This window comes from Triturus cristatus, chromosome 6 (assembly GCF_964204655.1).
Source record: "Triturus cristatus chromosome 6, aTriCri1.1, whole genome shotgun sequence".
In the NCBI taxonomy this organism is placed as follows: domain Eukaryota; kingdom Metazoa; phylum Chordata; class Amphibia; order Caudata; family Salamandridae; genus Triturus; species Triturus cristatus.
Window position 1 is genome coordinate 882,724,290 of NC_140589.1, and position 21,934 is coordinate 882,746,223.

At 46.0% G+C, this 21,934-nt stretch overlaps 19 non-coding genes across 19 annotated transcripts; 11 read left to right on the forward strand and 8 right to left on the reverse strand.

Moving 5' to 3' along the window:
* Nucleotides 1–560: 560 nt before the first annotated feature.
* LOC146818794 (U6 spliceosomal RNA) lies at nt 561–667 on the forward strand. The gene has a single exon (XR_014963736.1). It is a non-coding gene; the product is annotated as a U6 spliceosomal RNA (small nuclear RNA).
* A 1,007-nt stretch (nt 668–1,674) lies between these two features.
* TRNAR-ACG (transfer RNA arginine (anticodon ACG)) lies at nt 1,675–1,747 on the reverse strand. The gene has a single exon. It is a non-coding gene; the product is annotated as a tRNA-Arg (tRNA).
* Nucleotides 1,748–2,521: 774 nt separating this feature from the next.
* LOC146818796 (U6 spliceosomal RNA) lies at nt 2,522–2,628 on the forward strand. The gene has a single exon (XR_014963737.1). It is a non-coding gene; the product is annotated as a U6 spliceosomal RNA (small nuclear RNA).
* A 1,848-nt stretch (nt 2,629–4,476) lies between these two features.
* LOC146818797 (U6 spliceosomal RNA) lies at nt 4,477–4,583 on the forward strand. The gene has a single exon (XR_014963738.1). It is a non-coding gene; the product is annotated as a U6 spliceosomal RNA (small nuclear RNA).
* Nucleotides 4,584–5,590: 1,007 nt separating this feature from the next.
* TRNAR-ACG (transfer RNA arginine (anticodon ACG)) lies at nt 5,591–5,663 on the reverse strand. Its single transcript has one exon. It is a non-coding gene; the product is annotated as a tRNA-Arg (tRNA).
* Nucleotides 5,664–6,437: 774 nt separating this feature from the next.
* On the forward strand, nt 6,438–6,544 carry LOC146818799 (U6 spliceosomal RNA). The gene has a single exon (XR_014963740.1). It is a non-coding gene; the product is annotated as a U6 spliceosomal RNA (small nuclear RNA).
* Nucleotides 6,545–7,557: 1,013 nt separating this feature from the next.
* TRNAR-ACG (transfer RNA arginine (anticodon ACG)) lies at nt 7,558–7,630 on the reverse strand. The gene has a single exon. It is a non-coding gene; the product is annotated as a tRNA-Arg (tRNA).
* Nucleotides 7,631–8,398: 768 nt separating this feature from the next.
* On the forward strand, nt 8,399–8,505 carry LOC146818801 (U6 spliceosomal RNA). Its single transcript, XR_014963741.1, has one exon. It is a non-coding gene; the product is annotated as a U6 spliceosomal RNA (small nuclear RNA).
* A 1,007-nt stretch (nt 8,506–9,512) lies between these two features.
* Nucleotides 9,513–9,585, reverse strand: TRNAR-ACG (transfer RNA arginine (anticodon ACG)). The gene has a single exon. It is a non-coding gene; the product is annotated as a tRNA-Arg (tRNA).
* Nucleotides 9,586–10,359: 774 nt separating this feature from the next.
* On the forward strand, nt 10,360–10,466 carry LOC146818803 (U6 spliceosomal RNA). The gene has a single exon (XR_014963742.1). It is a non-coding gene; the product is annotated as a U6 spliceosomal RNA (small nuclear RNA).
* Nucleotides 10,467–12,310: 1,844 nt separating this feature from the next.
* LOC146818804 (U6 spliceosomal RNA) lies at nt 12,311–12,417 on the forward strand. Its single transcript, XR_014963743.1, has one exon. It is a non-coding gene; the product is annotated as a U6 spliceosomal RNA (small nuclear RNA).
* Nucleotides 12,418–13,424: 1,007 nt separating this feature from the next.
* Nucleotides 13,425–13,497, reverse strand: TRNAR-ACG (transfer RNA arginine (anticodon ACG)). The gene has a single exon. It is a non-coding gene; the product is annotated as a tRNA-Arg (tRNA).
* Nucleotides 13,498–14,271: 774 nt separating this feature from the next.
* On the forward strand, nt 14,272–14,378 carry LOC146818806 (U6 spliceosomal RNA). Its single transcript, XR_014963744.1, has one exon. It is a non-coding gene; the product is annotated as a U6 spliceosomal RNA (small nuclear RNA).
* A 1,007-nt stretch (nt 14,379–15,385) lies between these two features.
* On the reverse strand, nt 15,386–15,458 carry TRNAR-ACG (transfer RNA arginine (anticodon ACG)). The gene has a single exon. It is a non-coding gene; the product is annotated as a tRNA-Arg (tRNA).
* A 770-nt stretch (nt 15,459–16,228) lies between these two features.
* Nucleotides 16,229–16,335, forward strand: LOC146818808 (U6 spliceosomal RNA). The gene has a single exon (XR_014963745.1). It is a non-coding gene; the product is annotated as a U6 spliceosomal RNA (small nuclear RNA).
* A 1,007-nt stretch (nt 16,336–17,342) lies between these two features.
* On the reverse strand, nt 17,343–17,415 carry TRNAR-ACG (transfer RNA arginine (anticodon ACG)). The gene has a single exon. It is a non-coding gene; the product is annotated as a tRNA-Arg (tRNA).
* A 774-nt stretch (nt 17,416–18,189) lies between these two features.
* LOC146818810 (U6 spliceosomal RNA) lies at nt 18,190–18,296 on the forward strand. The gene has a single exon (XR_014963746.1). It is a non-coding gene; the product is annotated as a U6 spliceosomal RNA (small nuclear RNA).
* A 1,007-nt stretch (nt 18,297–19,303) lies between these two features.
* Nucleotides 19,304–19,376, reverse strand: TRNAR-ACG (transfer RNA arginine (anticodon ACG)). The gene has a single exon. It is a non-coding gene; the product is annotated as a tRNA-Arg (tRNA).
* Nucleotides 19,377–20,146: 770 nt separating this feature from the next.
* On the forward strand, nt 20,147–20,253 carry LOC146818812 (U6 spliceosomal RNA). Its single transcript, XR_014963747.1, has one exon. It is a non-coding gene; the product is annotated as a U6 spliceosomal RNA (small nuclear RNA).
* Nucleotides 20,254–21,934: the final 1,681 nt, after the last annotated feature.

Sequence of the window (21,934 nt, forward strand, 5' to 3'; positions counted from 1 at the left end):
AAAGTCAGGGGAAATGGTCCTAGGTCCAAGGAAATGTTTTAGATCAGCCTCAGTTTCTTAAATATTCTGCATTAACATCATCAGTTCCACGTCTGTGTGGAGCTGATCTTGAGGACTCCTTAATCAGCAGGCGGGTACAACAATAAAGTGTTTAATATTACAATACAGGCGAAAATTCAGACACCTTGTCATAGGCTCACCTTGTCCAGGGACCCAAGCATGCTGCCTTTCACCTCTCAGAGCCCTTCACCTAACCTACTGTGCAGCTGTCTCACCTTTAATATCACTGTTCCACAGGCAGCATGATGTCACAATGTTCCTTGTCAGTAGCCTGAACCATGAGCCTTTGCAACCCTGGCATAATCTACATACTTCCAATTGGTGAAGTCTTGGACCACAAATGCAGTGAAGAATAATGGATTGTTACTCTTCATGCATTTTTGCCCATTGGCTCAGATTTGAATGCTTACTGGCCATACGAGCATCTCTGCCAGGCCACCCTATGTCTAGAGACCGTAGATTTAGAGAGTTTATAAACATTGTAGGTTCATCAATGAAGTGTGCTCGCTTCGGCGGCACATATACTAAAATTGGAACGATACAGAGAAGATTAGCATGGCCCCTGCGCAAGGATGACACGCAAATTCGTGAAGCGTTCCATATTTTTACCAGCTTTCAGGAGAGAAATGTTCTATGTTTTCAAGACTAATTGAAATAATAAAGCAGGTTCCAGTGCTTTCCTCCTAATATCTATTTTTCAATTTGTCTCTCCTCAACATTTTTAATGTATTTACCTCGCAGTAATGAAGGTGCACTCTATGGCCAGCTGCATTTAGCAAGGAAGCCTGCAGGACTTCTGGGACTTTTCTTTCCCTTCTTCAGCCTCCCTGTCATTATTCTTCACAACCCCCAAATCTATACTGCTGCCAGCGATGCGTTGCTTTGTGGGAAGCAAGAGAAAGAGAAGGGGAGGGCCTATGCAAATGATGGCCTCAGGGCTGTCTGGGAGTCCCTTTTCAGCAGTACTGTTAAAATCCGCCTTGCAACCAGATTGGTCGGGTAAGCTGAAAAACACCAGGCATGATTGGGCACCAGGTCCTCTAGGCCCTTGGAGGACATATCGGCGCTGCATCCCTCAGTTTCTGAGGTCCAAGAAATGTTCACCCTCCACCCTAATAGAGAGGTCTTGGCCGATCGTGGCCGATCGGGGCAGAAGGGAGCAGGGCAAGATGCTCATGATCCTGCTCTAATAATGAACTGCCTTCCTCTCTCCTTACCTGTGGTTCTGCCTGGCTGCTTGGTTCCAGTTGTAGGCCTACATCCCACAGGCAATTTGCTTGTCCCTCTCACACATGTAAATGGGTCAGTACTCAAGTGCACACACCTGCCTGCACCCACAGACCCTCTCACACACACTTTTCTCAACAAGATTTTTTCCTAGTTTAGAGACTCAGAGACCCATGTTGAAATACAAAAGCAGCACACCACATGACGGCCTTCACATAGAATCCAGTAGCAAATGGGAAACTTTTAACTAGCCGTGGTCCTATTACTGCAGCCCTACCATGGAACGACTGCTGGATGAGTCCTGCTCGAGAATATTGAACCTACAACAAGTCTGAGGTAAATAAGAATTCCACAGGAATACCATAAAACAGGGACCTATGACCCTTTCGAGCCAGATAGGAGTCGAACCTACAATCTTCTGATCCGTAGTCAGACGCGTTATCCATTGCGCCACTGGCCCCATGTAGGATTACCCATACTTTTGTCCTTAAGAGGACCAGAAGTTGTGTGTGTGTGTGTGTGTGTGTGTTTTAAAACACCATTCCATCAACCTTTTTAGCCACGTTTACTGCTCACAACCAGAAGACACAAGTAAACCCACCTGACCTCCTGAAATTCTGTTCTGTCAGGTGTTCCTAACTTATACAAAGGACTTTAGGAGGACGAAGGACCTAAAAGTCAGGGGAAATGGTCCTAGGTCCAAGGAAATGTTTTAGATCAGCCTCAGTTTCTTAAATATTCTGCATTAACATCATCAGTTCCACGTCTGTGTGGAGCTGATCTTGAGGACTCCTTAATCAGCAGGCGGGTACAACAATAAAGTGTTTAATATTACAATACAGGCGAAAATTCAGACACCTTGTCATAGGCTCACCTTGTCCAGGGACCCAAGCATGCTGCCTTTCACCTCTCAGAGCCCTTCACCTAACCTACTGTGCAGCTGTCTCACCTTTAATATCACTGTTCCACAGGCAGCATGATGTCACAATGTTCCTTGTCAGTAGCCTGAACCATGAGCCTTTGCAACCCTGGCATAATCTACATACTTCCAATTGGTGAAGTCTTGGACCACAAATGCAGTGAAGAATAATGGATTGTTACTCTTCATGCATTTTTGCCCATTGGCTCAGATTTGAATGCTTACTGGCCATACGAGCATCTCTGCCAGGCCACCCTATGTCTAGAGACCGTAGATTTAGAGAGTTTATAAACATTGTAGGTTCATCAATGAAGTGTGCTCGCTTCGGCGGCACATATACTAAAATTGGAACGATACAGAGAAGATTAGCATGGCCCCTGCGCAAGGATGACACGCAAATTCGTGAAGCGTTCCATATTTTTACCAGCTTTCAGAAGAGAAATGTTCTATGTTTTCAAGACTAATTGAAATAATAAAGCAGGTTCCAGTGCTTTCCTCCTAATATCTATTTTTCAATTTGTCTCTCCTCAACATTTTTAATGTATTTACCTCGCAGTAATGAAGGTGCACTCTATGGCCAGCTGCATTTAGCAAGGAAGCCTGCAGGACTTCTGGGACTTTTCTTTCCCTTCTTCAGCCTCCCTGTCATTATTCTTCACAACCCCCAAATCTATACTGCTGCCAGCGATGCGTTGCTTTGTGGGAAGCAAGAGAAAGAGAAGGGGAGGGCCTATGCAAATGATGGCCTCAGGGCTGTCTGGGAGTCCCTTTTCAGCAGTACTGTTAAAATCCGCCTTGCAACCAGATTGGTCGGGTAAGCTGAAAAACACCAGGCATGATTGGGCACCAGGTCCTCTAGGCCCTTGGAGGACATATTGGCGCTGCATCCCTCAGTTTCTGAGGTCCAAGAAATGTTCACCCTCCACCCTAATAGAGAGGTCTTGGCCGATCGTGGCCGATCGGGGCAGAAGGGAGCAGGGCAAGATGCTCATGATCCTGCTCTAATAATGAACTGCCTTCCTCTCTCCTTACCTGTGGTTCTGCCTGGCTGCTTGGTTCCAGTTGTAGGCCTACATCCCACAGGCAATTTGCTTGTCCCTCTCACACATGTAAATGGGTCAGCACTCAAGTGCACACACCTGCCTGCACCCACAGACCCTCTCACACACACTTTTCTCAACAAGATTTTTTCCTAGTTTAGAGACTCAGAGACCCATGTTGAAATACAAAAGCAGCACACCACATGACGGCCTTCACATAGAATCCAGCAGCAAATGGGAAACTTTTAACTAGCCGTGGTCCTATTACTGCAGCCCTACCATGGAACGACTGCTGGATGAGTCCTGCTCGAGAATATTGAACCTACAACAAGTCTGAGGTAAATAAGAATTCCACAGGAATACCATAAAACAGGGACCTATGACCCTTTCGAGCCAGATAGGAGTCAAACCTACAATCTTCTGATCCGTAGTCAGACGTGTTATCCATTGCGCCACTGGCCCCATGTAGGATTACCCATACTTTTGTCCTTAAGAGGACCAGAAGTTGTGTGTGTGTGTGTGTGTTTTAAAACACCATTCCATCAACCTTTTTAGCCACGTTTACTGCTCACAACCAGAAGACACAAGTAAACCCACCTGACCTCCTGAAATTCTGTTCTGTCAGGTGTTCCTAACTTATACAAAGGACTTTAGGAGGACGAAGGACCTAAAAGTCAGGGGAAATGGTCCTAGGTCCAAGGAAATGTTTTAGATCAGCCTCAGTTTCTTAAATATTCTGCATTAACATCATCAGTTCCACGTCTGTGTGGAGCTGATCTTGAGGACTCCTTAATCAGCAGGCGGGTACAACAATAAAGTGTTTAATATTACAATACAGGCGAAAATTCAGACACCTTGTCATAGGCTCACCTTGTCCAGGGACCCAAGCATGCTGCCTTTCACCTCTCAGAGCCCTTCACCTAACCTACTGTGCAGCTGTCTCACCTTTAATATCACTGTTCCACAGGCAGCATGATGTCACAATGTTCCTTGTCAGTAGCCTGAACCATGAGCCTTTGCAACCCTGGCATAATCTACATACTTCCAATTGGTGAAGTCTTGGACCACAAATGCAGTGAAGAATAATGGATTGTTACTCTTCATGCATTTTTGCCCATTGGCTCAGATTTGAATGCTTACTGGCCATACGAGCATCTCTGCCAGGCCACCCTATGTCTAGAGACCGTAGATTTAGAGAGTTTATAAACATTGTAGGTTCATCAATGAAGTGTGCTCGCTTCGGCGGCACATATACTAAAATTGGAACGATACAGAGAAGATTAGCATGGCCCCTGCGCAAGGATGACACGCAAATTCGTGAAGCGTTCCATATTTTTACCAGCTTTCAGGAGAGAAATGTTCTATGTTTTCAAGACTAATTGAAATAATAAAGCAGGTTCCAGTGCTTTCCTCCTAATATCTATTTTTCAATTTGTCTCTCCTCAACATTTTTAATGTATTTACCTCGCAGTAATGAAGGTGCACTCTATGGCCAGCTGCATTTAGCAAGGAAGCCTGCAGGACTTCTGGGACTTTTCTTTCCCTTCTTCAGCCTCCCTGTCATTATTCTTCACAACCCCCAAATCTATACTGCTGCCAGCGATGCGTTGCTTTGTGGGAAGCAAGAGAAAGAGAAGGGGAGGGCCTATGCAAATGATGGCCTCAGGGCTGTCTGGGAGTCCCTTTTCAGCAGTACTGTTAAAATCCGCCTTGCAACCAGATTGGTCGGGTAAGCTGAAAAACACCAGGCATGATTGGGCACCAGGTCCTCTAGGCCCTTGGAGGACATATCGGCGCTGCATCCCTCAGTTTCTGAGGTCCAAGAAATGTTCACCCTCCACCCTAATAGAGAGGTCTTGGCCGATCGGGGCCGATCGGGGCAGAAGGGAGCAGGGCAAGATGCTCATGATCCTGCTCTAATAATGAACTGCCTTCCTCTCTCCTTACCTGTGGTTCTGCCTGGCTGCTTGGTTCCAGTTGTAGGCCTACATCCCACAGGCAATTTGCTTGTCCCTCTCACACATGTAAATGGGTCAGCACTCAAGTGCACACACCTGCCTGCACCCACAGACCCTCTCACACACACTTTTCTCAACAAGAGTTTTTCCTAGTTTAGAGACTCAGAGACCCATGTTGAAATACAAAAGCAGCACACCACATGACGGCCTTCACATAGAATCCAGCAGCAAATGGGAAACTTTTAACTAGCCGTGGTCCTATTACTGCAGCCCTACCATGGAACGACTGCTGGATGAGTCCTGCTCGAGAATATTGAACCTACAACAAGTCTGAGGTAAATAAGAATTCCACAGGAATACCATAAAACAGGGACCTATGACCCTTTCGAGCCAGATAGGAGTCGAACCTACAATCTTCTGATCCGTAGTCAGACGCGTTATCCATTGCGCCACTGGCCCCATGTAGGATTACCCATACTTTTGTCCTTAAGAGGACCAGAAGTTGTGTGTGTGTGTGTGTGTGTGTGTTTTAAAACACCATTCCATCAACCTTTTTAGCCACGTTTACTGCTCACAACCAGAAGACACAAGTAAACCCACCTGACCTCCTGAAATTCTGTTCTGTCAGGTGTTCCTAACTTATACAAAGGACTTTAGGAGGACGAAGGACCTAAAAGTCAGGGGAAATGGTCCTAGGTCCAAGGAAATGTTTTAGATCAGCCTCAGTTTCTTAAATATTCTGCATTAACATCATCAGTTCCACGTCTGTGTGGAGCTGATCTTGAGGACTCCTTAATCAGCAGGCGGGTACAACAATAAAGTGTTTAATATTACAATACAGGCGAAAATTCAGACACCTTGTCATAGGCTCACCTTGTCCAGGGACCCAAGCATGCTGCCTTTCACCTCTCAGAGCCCTTCACCTAACCTACTGTGCAGCTGTCTCACCTTTAATATCACTGTTCCACAGGCAGCATGATGTCACAATGTTCCTTGTCAGTAGCCTGAACCATGAGCCTTTGCAACCCTGGCATAATCTACATACTTCCAATTGGTGAAGTCTTGGACCACAAATGCAGTGAAGAATAATGGATTGTTACTCTTCATGCATTTTTGCCCATTGGCTCAGATTTGAATGCTTACTGGCCATACGAGCATCTCTGCCAGGCCACCCTATGTCTAGAGACCGTAGATTTAGAGAGTTTATAAACATTGTAGGTTCATCAATGAAGTGTGCTCGCTTCGGCGGCACATATACTAAAATTGGAACGATACAGAGAAGATTAGCATGGCCCCTGCGCAAGGATGACACGCAAATTCGTGAAGCGTTCCATATTTTTACCAGCTTTCAGGAGAGAAATGTTCTATGTTTTCAAGACTAATTGAAATAATAAAGCAGGTTCCAGTGCTTTCCTCCTAATATCTATTTTTCAATTTGTCTCTCCTCAGCATTTTTAATGTATTTACCTCGCAGTAATGAAGGTGCACTCTATGGCCAGCTGCATTTAGCAAGGAAGCCTGCAGGACTTCTGGGACTTTTCTTTCCCTTCTTCAGCCTCCCTGTCATTATTCTTCACAACCCCCAAATCTATACTGCTGCCAGCGATGCGTTGCTTTGTGGGAAGCAAGAGAAAGAGAAGGGGAGGGCCTATGCAAATGATGGCCTCAGGGCTGTCTGGGAGTCCCTTTTCAGCAGTACTGTTAAAATCCGCCTTGCAACCAGATTGGTCGGGTAAGCTGAAAAACACCAGGCATGATTGGGCACCAGGTCCTCTAGGCCCTTGGAGGACATATCGGCGCTGCATCCCTCAGTTTCTGAGGTCCAAGAAATGTTCACCCTCCACCCTAATAGAGAGGTCTTGGCCGATCGTGGCCGATCGGGGCAGAAGGGAGCAGGGCAAGATGCTCATGCTCATGATCCTGCTCTAATAATGAACTGCCTTCCTCTCTCCTTACCTGTGGTTCTGCCTGGCTGCTTGGTTCCAGTTGTAGGCCTACATCCCACAGGCAATTTGCTTGTCCCTCTCACACATGTAAATGGGTCAGCACTCAAGTGCACACACCTGCCTGCACCCACAGACCCTCTCACACACACTTTTCTCAACAAGATTTTTTCCTAGTTTAGAGACTCAGAGACCCATGTTGAAATACAAAAGCAGCACACCACATGACGGCCTTCACATAGAATCCAGCAGCAAATGGGAAACTTTTAACTAGCCGTGGTCCTATTACTGCAGCCCTACCATGGAACGACTGCTGGATGAGTCCTGCTCGAGAATATTGAACCTACAACAAGTCTGAGGTAAATAAGAATTCCACAGGAATACCATAAAACAGGGACCTATGACCCTTTCGAGCCAGATAGGAGTCGAACCTACAATCTTCTGATCCGTAGTCAGACGCGTTATCCATTGCGCCACTGGCCCCATGTAGGATTACCCATACTTTTGTCCTTAAGAGGACCAGAAGTTGTGTGTGTGTGTGTGTGTTTTAAAACACCATTCCATCAACCTTTTTAGCCACGTTTACTGCTCACAACCAGAAGACACAAGTAAACCCACCTGACCTCCTGAAATTCTGTTCTGTCAGGTGTTCCTAACTTATACAAAGGACTTTAGGAGGACGAAGGACCTAAAAGTCAGGGGAAATGGTCCTAGGTCCAAGGAAATGTTTTAGATCAGCCTCAGTTTCTTAAATATTCTGCATTAACATCATCAGTTCCACGTCTGTGTGGAGCTGATCTTGAGGACTCCTTAATCAGCAGGCGGGTACAACAATAAAGTGTTTAATATTACAATACAGGCGAAAATTCAGACACCTTGTCATAGGCTCACCTTGTCCAGGGACCCAAGCATGCTGCCTTTCACCTCTCAGAGCCCTTCACCTAACCTACTGTGCAGCTGTCTCACCTTTAATATCACTGTTCCACAGGCAGCATGATGTCACAATGTTCCTTGTCAGTAGCCTGAACCATGAGCCTTTGCAACCCTGGCATAATCTACATACTTCCAATTGGTGAAGTCTTGGACCACAAATGCAGTGAAGAATAATGGATTGTTACTCTTCATGCATTTTTGCCCATTGGCTCAGATTTGAATGCTTACTGGCCATACGAGCATCTCTGCCAGGCCACCCTATGTCTAGAGACCGTAGATTTAGAGAGTTTATAAACATTGTAGGTTCATCAATGAAGTGTGCTCGCTTCGGCGGCACATATACTAAAATTGGAACGATACAGAGAAGATTAGCATGGCCCCTGCGCAAGGATGACACGCAAATTCGTGAAGCGTTCCATATTTTTACCAGCTTTCAGGAGAGAAATGTTCTATGTTTTCAAGACTAATTGAAATAATAAAGCAGGTTCCAGTGCTTTCCTCCTAATATCTATTTTTCAATTTGTCTCTCCTCAACATTTTTAATGTATTTACCTCGCAGTAATGAAGGTGCACTCTATGGCCAGCTGCATTTAGCAAGGAAGCCTGCAGGACTTCTGGGACTTTTCTTTCCCTTCTTCAGCCTCCCTGTCATTATTCTTCACAACCCCCAAATCTATACTGCTGCCAGCGATGCGTTGCTTTGTGGGAAGCAAGAGAAAGAGAAGGGGAGGGCCTATGCAAATGATGGCCTCAGGGCTGTCTGGGAGTCCCTTTTCAGCAGTACTGTTAAAATCCGCCTTGCAACCAGATTGGTCGGGTAAGCTGAAAAACACCAGGCATGATTGGGCACCAGGTCCTCTAGGCCCTTGGAGGACATATCGGCGCTGCATCCCTCAGTTTCTGAGGTCCAAGAAATGTTCACCCTCCACCCTAATAGAGAGGTCTTGGCCGATCGTGGCCGATCGGGGCAGAAGGGAGCAGGGCAAGATGCTCATGATCCTGCTCTAATAATGAACTGCCTTCCTCTCTCCTTACCTGTGGTTCTGCCTGGCTGCTTGGTTCCAGTTGTAGGCCTACATCCCACAGGCAATTTGCTTGTCCCTCTCACACATGTAAATGGGTCAGTACTCAAGTGCACACACCTGCCTGCACCCACAGACCCTCTCACACACACTTTTCTCAACAAGATTTTTTCCTAGTTTAGAGACTCAGAGACCCATGTTGAAATACAAAAGCAGCACACCACATGACGGCCTTCACATAGAATCCAGCAGCAAATGGGAAACTTTTAACTAGCCGTGGTCCTATTACTGCAGCCCTACCATGGAACGACTGCTGGATGAGTCCTGCTCGAGAATATTGAACCTACAACAAGTCTGAGGTAAATAAGAATTCCACAGGAATACCATAAAACAGGGACCTATGACCCTTTCGAGCCAGATAGGAGTCGAACCTACAATCTTCTGATCCGTAGTCAGACGCGTTATCCATTGCGCCACTGGCCCCATGTAGGATTACCCATACTTTTGTCCTTAAGAGGACCAGAAGTTGTGTGTGTGTGTGTGTGTGTGTGTTTTAAAACACCATTCCATCAACCTTTTTAGCCACGTTTACTGCTCACAACCAGAAGACACAAGTAAACCCACCTGACCTCCTGAAATTCTGTTCTGTCAGGTGTTCCTAACTTATACAAAGGACTTTAGGAGGACGAAGGACCTAAAAGTCAGGGGAAATGGTCCTAGGTCCAAGGAAATGTTTTAGATCAGCCTCAGTTTCTTAAATATTCTGCATTAACATCATCAGTTCCACGTCTGTGTGGAGCTGATCTTGAGGACTCCTTAATCAGCAGGCGGGTACAACAATAAAGTGTTTAATATTACAATACAGGCGAAAATTCAGACACCTTGTCATAGGCTCACCTTGTCCAGGGACCCAAGCATGCTGCCTTTCACCTCTCAGAGCCCTTCACCTAACCTACTGTGCAGCTGTCTCACCTTTAATATCACTGTTCCACAGGCAGCATGATGTCACAATGTTCCTTGTCAGTAGCCTGAACCATGAGCCTTTGCAACCCTGGCATAATCTACATACTTCCAATTGGTGAAGTCTTGGACCACAAATGCAGTGAAGAATAATGGATTGTTACTCTTCATGCATTTTTGCCCATTGGCTCAGATTTGAATGCTTACTGGCCATACGAGCATCTCTGCCAGGCCACCCTATGTCTAGAGACCGTAGATTTAGAGAGTTTATAAACATTGTAGGTTCATCAATGAAGTGTGCTCGCTTCGGCGGCACATATACTAAAATTGGAACGATACAGAGAAGATTAGCATGGCCCCTGCGCAAGGATGACACGCAAATTCGTGAAGCGTTCCATATTTTTACCAGCTTTCAGAAGAGAAATGTTCTATGTTTTCAAGACTAATTGAAATAATAAAGCAGGTTCCAGTGCTTTCCTCCTAATATCTATTTTTCAATTTGTCTCTCCTCAACATTTTTAATGTATTTACCTCGCAGTAATGAAGGTGCACTCTATGGCCAGCTGCATTTAGCAAGGAAGCCTGCAGGACTTCTGGGACTTTTCTTTCCCTTCTTCAGCCTCCCTGTCATTATTCTTCACAACCCCCAAATCTATACTGCTGCCAGCGATGCGTTGCTTTGTGGGAAGCAAGAGAAAGAGAAGGGGAGGGCCTATGCAAATGATGGCCTCAGGGCTGTCTGGGAGTCCCTTTTCAGCAGTACTGTTAAAATCCGCCTTGCAACCAGATTGGTCGGGTAAGCTGAAAAACACCAGGCATGATTGGGCACCAGGTCCTCTAGGCCCTTGGAGGACATATTGGCGCTGCATCCCTCAGTTTCTGAGGTCCAAGAAATGTTCACCCTCCACCCTAATAGAGAGGTCTTGGCCGATCGTGGCCGATCGGGGCAGAAGGGAGCAGGGCAAGATGCTCATGATCCTGCTCTAATAATGAACTGCCTTCCTCTCTCCTTACCTGTGGTTCTGCCTGGCTGCTTGGTTCCAGTTGTAGGCCTACATCCCACAGGCAATTTGCTTGTCCCTCTCACACATGTAAATGGGTCAGCACTCAAGTGCACACACCTGCCTGCACCCACAGACCCTCTCACACACACTTTTCTCAACAAGATTTTTTCCTAGTTTAGAGACTCAGAGACCCATGTTGAAATACAAAAGCAGCACACCACATGACGGCCTTCACATAGAATCCAGCAGCAAATGGGAAACTTTTAACTAGCCGTGGTCCTATTACTGCAGCCCTACCATGGAACGACTGCTGGATGAGTCCTGCTCGAGAATATTGAACCTACAACAAGTCTGAGGTAAATAAGAATTCCACAGGAATACCATAAAACAGGGACCTATGACCCTTTCGAGCCAGATAGGAGTCGAACCTACAATCTTCTGATCCGTAGTCAGACGTGTTATCCATTGCGCCACTGGCCCCATGTAGGATTACCCATACTTTTGTCCTTAAGAGGACCAGAAGTTGTGTGTGTGTGTGTTTTAAAACACCATTCCATCAACCTTTTTAGCCACGTTTACTGCTCACAACCAGAAGACACAAGTAAACCCACCTGACCTCCTGAAATTCTGTTCTGTCAGGTGTTCCTAACTTATACAAAGGACTTTAGGAGGACGAAGGACCTAAAAGTCAGGGGAAATGGTCCTAGGTCCAAGGAAATGTTTTAGATCAGCCTCAGTTTCTTAAATATTCTGCATTAACATCATCAGTTCCACGTCTGTGTGGAGCTGATCTTGAGGACTCCTTAATCAGCAGGCGGGTACAACAATAAAGTGTTTAATATTACAATACAGGCGAAAATTCAGACACCTTGTCATAGGCTCACCTTGTCCAGGGACCCAAGCATGCTGCCTTTCACCTCTCAGAGCCCTTCACCTAACCTACTGTGCAGCTGTCTCACCTTTAATATCACTGTTCCACAGGCAGCATGATGTCACAATGTTCCTTGTCAGTAGCCTGAACCATGAGCCTTTGCAACCCTGGCATAATCTACATACTTCCAATTGGTGAAGTCTTGGACCACAAATGCAGTGAAGAATAATGGATTGTTACTCTTCATGCATTTTTGCCCATTGGCTCAGATTTGAATGCTTACTGGCCATACGAGCATCTCTGCCAGGCCACCCTATGTCTAGAGACCGTAGATTTAGAGAGTTTATAAACATTGTAGGTTCATCAATGAAGTGTGCTCGCTTCGGCGGCACATATACTAAAATTGGAACGATACAGAGAAGATTAGCATGGCCCCTGCGCAAGGATGACACGCAAATTCGTGAAGCGTTCCATATTTTTACCAGCTTTCAGGAGAGAAATGTTCTATGTTTTCAAGACTAATTGAAATAATAAAGCAGGTTCCAGTGCTTTCCTCCTAATATCTATTTTTCAATTTGTCTCTCCTCAACATTTTTAATGTATTTACCTCGCAGTAATGAAGGTGCACTCTATGGCCAGCTGCATTTAGCAAGGAAGCCTGCAGGACTTCTGGGACTTTTCTTTCCCTTCTTCAGCCTCCCTGTCATTATTCTTCACAACCCCCAAATCTATACTGCTGCCAGCGATGCGTTGCTTTGTGGGAAGCAAGAGAAAGAGAAGGGGAGGGCCTATGCAAATGATGGCCTCAGGGCTGTCTGGGAGTCCCTTTTCAGCAGTACTGTTAAAATCCGCCTTGCAACCAGATTGGTCGGGTAAGCTGAAAAACACCAGGCATGATTGGGCACCAGGTCCTCTAGGCCCTTGGAGGACATATCGGCGCTGCATCCCTCAGTTTCTGAGGTCCAAGAAATGTTCACCCTCCACCCTAATAGAGAGGTCTTGGCCGATCGGGGCCGATCGGGGCAGAAGGGAGCAGGGCAAGATGCTCATGATCCTGCTCTAATAATGAACTGCCTTCCTCTCTCCTTACCTGTGGTTCTGCCTGGCTGCTTGGTTCCAGTTGTAGGCCTACATCCCACAGGCAATTTGCTTGTCCCTCTCACACATGTAAATGGGTCAGCACTCAAGTGCACACACCTGCCTGCACCCACAGACCCTCTCACACACACTTTTCTCAACAAGAGTTTTTCCTAGTTTAGAGACTCAGAGACCCATGTTGAAATACAAAAGCAGCACACCACATGACGGCCTTCACATAGAATCCAGCAGCAAATGGGAAACTTTTAACTAGCCGTGGTCCTATTACTGCAGCCCTACCATGGAACGACTGCTGGATGAGTCCTGCTCGAGAATATTGAACCTACAACAAGTCTGAGGTAAATAAGAATTCCACAGGAATACCATAAAACAGGGACCTATGACCCTTTAGAGCCAGATAGGAGTCGAACCTACAATCTTCTGATCCGTAGTCAGACGCGTTATCCATTGCGCCACTGGCCCCATGTAGGATTACCCATACTTTTGTCCTTAAGAGGACCAGAAGTTGTGTGTGTGTGTGTGTGTGTGTGTTTTAAAACACCATTCCATCAACCTTTTTAGCCACGTTTACTGCTCACAACCAGAAGACACAAGTAAACCCACCTGACCTCCTGAAATTCTGTTCTGTCAGGTGTTCCTAACTTATACAAAGGACTTTAGGAGGACGAAGGACCTAAAAGTCAGGGGAAATGGTCCTAGGTCCAAGGAAATGTTTTAGATCAGCCTCAGTTTCTTAAATATTCTGCATTAACATCATCAGTTCCACGTCTGTGTGGAGCTGATCTTGAGGACTCCTTAATCAGCAGGCGGGTACAACAATAAAGTGTTTAATATTACAATACAGGCGAAAATTCAGACACCTTGTCATAGGCTCACCTTGTCCAGGGACCCAAGCATGCTGCCTTTCACCTCTCAGAGCCCTTCACCTAACCTACTGTGCAGCTGTCTCACCTTTAATATCACTGTTCCACAGGCAGCATGATGTCACAATGTTCCTTGTCAGTAGCCTGAACCATGAGCCTTTGCAACCCTGGCATAATCTACATACTTCCAATTGGTGAAGTCTTGGACCACAAATGCAGTGAAGAATAATGGATTGTTACTCTTCATGCATTTTTGCCCATTGGCTCAGATTTGAATGCTTACTGGCCATACGAGCATCTCTGCCAGGCCACCCTATGTCTAGAGACCGTAGATTTAGAGAGTTTATAAACATTGTAGGTTCATCAATGAAGTGTGCTCGCTTCGGCGGCACATATACTAAAATTGGAACGATACAGAGAAGATTAGCATGGCCCCTGCGCAAGGATGACACGCAAATTCGTGAAGCGTTCCATATTTTTACCAGCTTTCAGGAGAGAAATGTTCTATGTTTTCAAGACTAATTGAAATAATAAAGCAGGTTCCAGTGCTTTCCTCCTAATATCTATTTTTCAATTTGTCTCTCCTCAGCATTTTTAATGTATTTACCTCGCAGTAATGAAGGTGCACTCTATGGCCAGCTGCATTTAGCAAGGAAGCCTGCAGGACTTCTGGGACTTTTCTTTCCCTTCTTCAGCCTCCCTGTCATTATTCTTCACAACCCCCAAATCTATACTGCTGCCAGCGATGCGTTGCTTTGTGGGAAGCAAGAGAAAGAGAAGGGGAGGGCCTATGCAAATGATGGCCTCAGGGCTGTCTGGGAGTCCCTTTTCAGCAGTACTGTTAAAATCCGCCTTGCAACCAGATTGGTCGGGTAAGCTGAAAAACACCAGGCATGATTGGGCACCAGGTCCTCTAGGCCCTTGGAGGACATATCGGCGCTGCATCCCTCAGTTTCTGAGGTCCAAGAAATGTTCACCCTCCACCCTAATAGAGAGGTCTTGGCCGATCGTGGCCGATCGGGGCAGAAGGGAGCAGGGCAAGATGCTCATGATCCTGCTCTAATAATGAACTGCCTTCCTCTCTCCTTACCTGTGGTTCTGCCTGGCTGCTTGGTTCCAGTTGTAGGCCTACATCCCACAGGCAATTTGCTTGTCCCTCTCACACATGTAAATGGGTCAGCACTCAAGTGCACACACCTGCCTGCACCCACAGACCCTCTCACACACACTTTTCTCAACAAGATTTTTTCCTAGTTTAGAGACTCAGAGACCCATGTTGAAATACAAAAGCAGCACACCACATGACGGCCTTCACATAGAATCCAGCAGCAAATGGGAAACTTTTAACTAGCCGTGGTCCTATTACTGCAGCCCTACCATGGAACGACTGCTGGATGAGTCCTGCTCGAGAATATTGAACCTACAACAAGTCTGAGGTAAATAAGAATTCCACAGGAATACCATAAAACAGGGACCTATGACCCTTTCGAGCCAGATAGGAGTCGAACCTACAATCTTCTGATCCGTAGTCAGACGCGTTATCCATTGCGCCACTGGCCCCATGTAGGATTACCCATACTTTTGTCCTTAAGAGGACCAGAAGTTGTGTGTGTGTGTGTGTGTGTTTTAAAACACCATTCCATCAACCTTTTTAGCCACGTTTACTGCTCACAACCAGAAGACACAAGTAAACCCACCTGACCTCCTGAAATTCTGTTCTGTCAGGTGTTCCTAACTTATACAAAGGACTTTAGGAGGACGAAGGACCTAAAAGTCAGGGGAAATGGTCCTAGGTCCAAGGAAATGTTTTAGATCAGCCTCAGTTTCTTAAATATTCTGCATTAACATCATCAGTTCCACGTCTGTGTGGAGCTGATCTTGAGGACTCCTTAATCAGCAGGCGGGTACAACAATAAAGTGTTTAATATTACAATACAGGCGAAAATTCAGACACCTTGTCATAGGCTCACCTTGTCCAGGGACCCAAGCATGCTGCCTTTCACCTCTCAGAGCCCTTCACCTAACCTACTGTGCAGCTGTCTCACCTTTAATATCACTGTTCCACAGGCAGCATGATGTCACAATGTTCCTTGTCAGTAGCCTGAACCATGAGCCTTTGCAACCCTGGCATAATCTACATACTTCCAATTGGTGAAGTCTTGGACCACAAATGCAGTGAAGAATAATGGATTGTTACTCTTCATGCATTTTTGCCCATTGGCTCAGATTTGAATGCTTACTGGCCATACGAGCATCTCTGCCAGGCCACCCTATGTCTAGAGACCGTAGATTTAGAGAGTTTATAAACATTGTAGGTTCATCAATGAAGTGTGCTCGCTTCGGCGGCACATATACTAAAATTGGAACGATACAGAGAAGATTAGCATGGCCCCTGCGCAAGGATGACACGCAAATTCGTGAAGCGTTCCATATTTTTACCAGCTTTCAGGAGAGAAATGTTCTATGTTTTCAAGACTAATTGAAATAATAAAGCAGGTTCCAGTGCTTTCCTCCTAATATCTATTTTTCAATTTGTCTCTCCTCAACATTTTTAATGTATTTACCTCGCAGTAATGAAGGTGCACTCTATGGCCAGCTGCATTTAGCAAGGAAGCCTGCAGGACTTCTGGGACTTTTCTTTCCCTTCTTCAGCCTCCCTGTCATTATTCTTCACAACCCCCAAATCTATACTGCTGCCAGCGATGCGTTGCTTTGTGGGAAGCAAGAGAAAGAGAAGGGGAGGGCCTATGCAAATGATGGCCTCAGGGCTGTCTGGGAGTCCCTTTTCAGCAGTACTGTTAAAATCCGCCTTGCAACCAGATTGGTCGGGTAAGCTGAAAAACACCAGGCATGATTGGGCACCAGGTCCTCTAGGCCCTTGGAGGACATATCGGCGCTGCATCCCTCAGTTTCTGAGGTCCAAGAAATGTTCACCCTCCACCCTAATAGAGAGGTCTTGGCCGATCGGGGCCGATCGGGGCAGAAGGGAGCAGGGCAAGATGCTCATGATCCTGCTCTAATAATGAACTGCCTTCCTCTCTCCTTACCTGTGGTTCTGCCTGGCTGCTTGGTTCCAGTTGTAGGCCTACATCCCACAGGCAATTTGCTTGTCCCTCTCACACATGTAAATGGGTCAGCACTCAAGTGCACACACCTGCCTGCACCCACAGACCCTCTCACACACACTTTTCTCAACAAGAGTTTTTCCTAGTTTAGAGACTCAGAGACCCATGTTGAAATACAAAAGCAGCACACCACATGACGGCCTTCACATAGAATCCAGCAGCAAATGGGAAACTTTTAACTAGCCGTGGTCCTATTACTGCAGCCCTACCATGGAACGACTGCTGGATGAGTCCTGCTCGAGAATATTGAACCTACAACAAGTCTGAGGTAAATAAGAATTCCACAGGAATACCATAAAACAGGGACCTATGACCCTTTCGAGCCAGATAGGAGTCGAACCTACAATCTTCTGATCCGTAGTCAGACGCGTTATCCATTGCGCCACTGGCCCCATGTAGGATTACCCATACTTTTGTCCTTAAGAGGACCAGAAGTTGTGTGTGTGTGTGTGTGTGTGTGTTTTAAAACACCATTCCATCAACCTTTTTAGCCACGTTTACTGCTCACAACCAGAAGACACAAGTAAACCCACCTGACCTCCTGAAATTCTGTTCTGTCAGGTGTTCCTAACTTATACAAAGGACTTTAGGAGGACGAAGGACCTAAAAGTCAGGGGAAATGGTCCTAGGTCCAAGGAAATGTTTTAGATCAGCCTCAGTTTCTTAAATATTCTGCATTAACATCATCAGTTCCACGTCTGTGTGGAGCTGATCTTGAGGACTCCTTAATCAGCAGGCGGGTACAACAATAAAGTGTTTAATATTACAATACAGGCGAAAATTCAGACACCTTGTCATAGGCTCACCTTGTCCAGGGACCCAAGCATGCTGCCTTTCACCTCTCAGAGCCCTTCACCTAACCTACTGTGCAGCTGTCTCACCTTTAATATCACTGTTCCACAGGCAGCATGATGTCACAATGTTCCTTGTCAGTAGCCTGAACCATGAGCCTTTGCAACCCTGGCATAATCTACATACTTCCAATTGGTGAAGTCTTGGACCACAAATGCAGTGAAGAATAATGGATTGTTACTCTTCATGCATTTTTGCCCATTGGCTCAGATTTGAATGCTTACTGGCCATACGAGCATCTCTGCCAGGCCACCCTATGTCTAGAGACCGTAGATTTAGAGAGTTTATAAACATTGTAGGTTCATCAATGAAGTGTGCTCGCTTCGGCGGCACATATACTAAAATTGGAACGATACAGAGAAGATTAGCATGGCCCCTGCGCAAGGATGACACGCAAATTCGTGAAGCGTTCCATATTTTTACCAGCTTTCAGGAGAGAAATGTTCTATGTTTTCAAGACTAATTGAAATAATAAAGCAGGTTCCAGTGCTTTCCTCCTAATATCTATTTTTCAATTTGTCTCTCCTCAGCATTTTTAATGTATTTACCTCGCAGTAATGAAGGTGCACTCTATGGCCAGCTGCATTTAGCAAGGAAGCCTGCAGGACTTCTGGGACTTTTCTTTCCCTTCTTCAGCCTCCCTGTCATTATTCTTCACAACCCCCAAATCTATACTGCTGCCAGCGATGCGTTGCTTTGTGGGAAGCAAGAGAAAGAGAAGGGGAGGGCCTATGCAAATGATGGCCTCAGGGCTGTCTGGGAGTCCCTTTTCAGCAGTACTGTTAAAATCCGCCTTGCAACCAGATTGGTCGGGTAAGCTGAAAAACACCAGGCATGATTGGGCACCAGGTCCTCTAGGCCCTTGGAGGACATATCGGCGCTGCATCCCTCAGTTTCTGAGGTCCAAGAAATGTTCACCCTCCACCCTAATAGAGAGGTCTTGGCCGATCGTGGCCGATCGGGGCAGAAGGGAGCAGGGCAAGATGCTCATGATCCTGCTCTAATAATGAACTGCCTTCCTCTCTCCTTACCTGTGGTTCTGCCTGGCTGCTTGGTTCCAGTTGTAGGCCTACATCCCACAGGCAATTTGCTTGTCCCTCTCACACATGTAAATGGGTCAGCACTCAAGTGCACACACCTGCCTGCACCCACAGACCCTCTCACACACACTTTTCTCAACAAGATTTTTTCCTAGTTTAGAGACTCAGAGACCCATGTTGAAATACAAAAGCAGCACACCACATGACGGCCTTCACATAGAATCCAGCAGCAAATGGGAAACTTTTAACTAGCCGTGGTCCTATTACTGCAGCCCTACCATGGAACGACTGCTGGATGAGTCCTGCTCGAGAATATTGAACCTACAACAAGTCTGAGGTAAATAAGAATTCCACAGGAATACCATAAAACAGGGACCTATGACCCTTTCGAGCCAGATAGGAGTCGAACCTACAATCTTCTGATCCGTAGTCAGACGCGTTATCCATTGCGCCACTGGCCCCATGTAGGATTACCCATACTTTTGTCCTTAAGAGGACCAGAAGTTGTGTGTGTGTGTGTGTGTGTTTTAAAACACCATTCCATCAACCTTTTTAGCCACGTTTACTGCTCACAACCAGAAGACACAAGTAAACCCACCTGACCTCCTGAAATTCTGTTCTGTCAGGTGTTCCTAACTTATACAAAGGACTTTAGGAGGACGAAGGACCTAAAAGTCAGGGGAAATGGTCCTAGGTCCAAGGAAATGTTTTAGATCAGCCTCAGTTTCTTAAATATTCTGCATTAACATCATCAGTTCCACGTCTGTGTGGAGCTGATCTTGAGGACTCCTTAATCAGCAGGCGGGTACAACAATAAAGTGTTTAATATTACAATACAGGCGAAAATTCAGACACCTTGTCATAGGCTCACCTTGTCCAGGGACCCAAGCATGCTGCCTTTCACCTCTCAGAGCCCTTCACCTAACCTACTGTGCAGCTGTCTCACCTTTAATATCACTGTTCCACAGGCAGCATGATGTCACAATGTTCCTTGTCAGTAGCCTGAACCATGAGCCTTTGCAACCCTGGCATAATCTACATACTTCCAATTGGTGAAGTCTTGGACCACAAATGCAGTGAAGAATAATGGATTGTTACTCTTCATGCATTTTTGCCCATTGGCTCAGATTTGAATGCTTACTGGCCATACGAGCATCTCTGCCAGGCCACCCTATGTCTAGAGACCGTAGATTTAGAGAGTTTATAAACATTGTAGGTTCATCAATGAAGTGTGCTCGCTTCGGCGGCACATATACTAAAATTGGAACGATACAGAGAAGATTAGCATGGCCCCTGCGCAAGGATGACACGCAAATTCGTGAAGCGTTCCATATTTTTACCAGCTTTCAGAAGAGAAATGTTCTATGTTTTCAAGACTAATTGAAATAATAAAGCAGGTTCCAGTGCTTTCCTCCTAATATCTATTTTTCAATTTGTCTCTCCTCAACATTTTTAATGTATTTACCTCGCAGTAATGAAGGTGCACTCTATGGCCAGCTGCATTTAGCAAGGAAGCCTGCAGGACTTCTGGGACTTTTCTTTCCCTTCTTCAGCCTCCCTGTCATTATTCTTCACAACCCCCAAATCTATACTGCTGCCAGCGATGCGTTGCTTTGTGGGAAGCAAGAGAAAGAGAAGGGGAGGGCCTATGCAAATGATGGCCTCAGGGCTGTCTGGGAGTCCCTTTTCAGCAGTACTGTTAAAATCCGCCTTGCAACCAGATTGGTCGGGTAAGCTGAAAAACACCAGGCATGATTGGGCACCAGGTCCTCTAGGCCCTTGGAGGACATATTGGCGCTGCATCCCTCAGTTTCTGAGGTCCAAGAAATGTTCACCCTCCACCCTAATAGAGAGGTCTTGGCCGATCGTGGCCGATCGGGGCAGAAGGGAGCAGGGCAAGATGCTCATGATCCTGCTCTAATAATGAACTGCCTTCCTCTCTCCTTACCTGTGGTTCTGCCTGGCTGCTTGGTTCCAGTTGTAGGCCTACATCCCACAGGCAATTTGCTTGTCCCTCTCACACATGTAAATGGGTCAGCACTCAAGTGCACACACCTGCCTGCACCCACAGACCCTCTCACACACACTTTTCTCAACAAGATTTTTTCCTAGTTTAGAGACTCAGAGACCCATGTTGAAATACAAAAGCAGCACACCACATGACGGCCTTCACATAGAATCCAGCAGCAAATGGGAAACTTTTAACTAGCCGTGGTCCTATTACTGCAGCCCTACCATGGAACGACTGCTGGATGAGTCCTGCTCGAGAATATTGAACCTACAACAAGTCTGAGGTAAATAAGAATTCCACAGGAATACCATAAAACAGGGACCTATGACCCTTTCGAGCCAGATAGGAGTCGAACCTACAATCTTCTGATCCGTAGTCAGACGTGTTATCCATTGCGCCACTGGCCCCATGTAGGATTACCCATACTTTTGTCCTTAAGAGGACCAGAAGTTGTGTGTGTGTGTGTGTGTTTTAAAACACCATTCCATCAACCTTTTTAGCCACGTTTACTGCTCACAACCAGAAGACACAAGTAAACCCACCTGACCTCCTGAAATTCTGTTCTGTCAGGTGTTCCTAACTTATACAAAGGACTTTAGGAGGACGAAGGACCTAAAAGTCAGGGGAAATGGTCCTAGGTCCAAGGAAATGTTTTAGATCAGCCTCAGTTTCTTAAATATTCTGCATTAACATCATCAGTTCCACGTCTGTGTGGAGCTGATCTTGAGGACTCCTTAATCAGCAGGCGGGTACAACAATAAAGTGTTTAATATTACAATACAGGCGAAAATTCAGACACCTTGTCATAGGCTCACCTTGTCCAGGGACCCAAGCATGCTGCCTTTCACCTCTCAGAGCCCTTCACCTAACCTACTGTGCAGCTGTCTCACCTTTAATATCACTGTTCCACAGGCAGCATGATGTCACAATGTTCCTTGTCAGTAGCCTGAACCATGAGCCTTTGCAACCCTGGCATAATCTACATACTTCCAATTGGTGAAGTCTTGG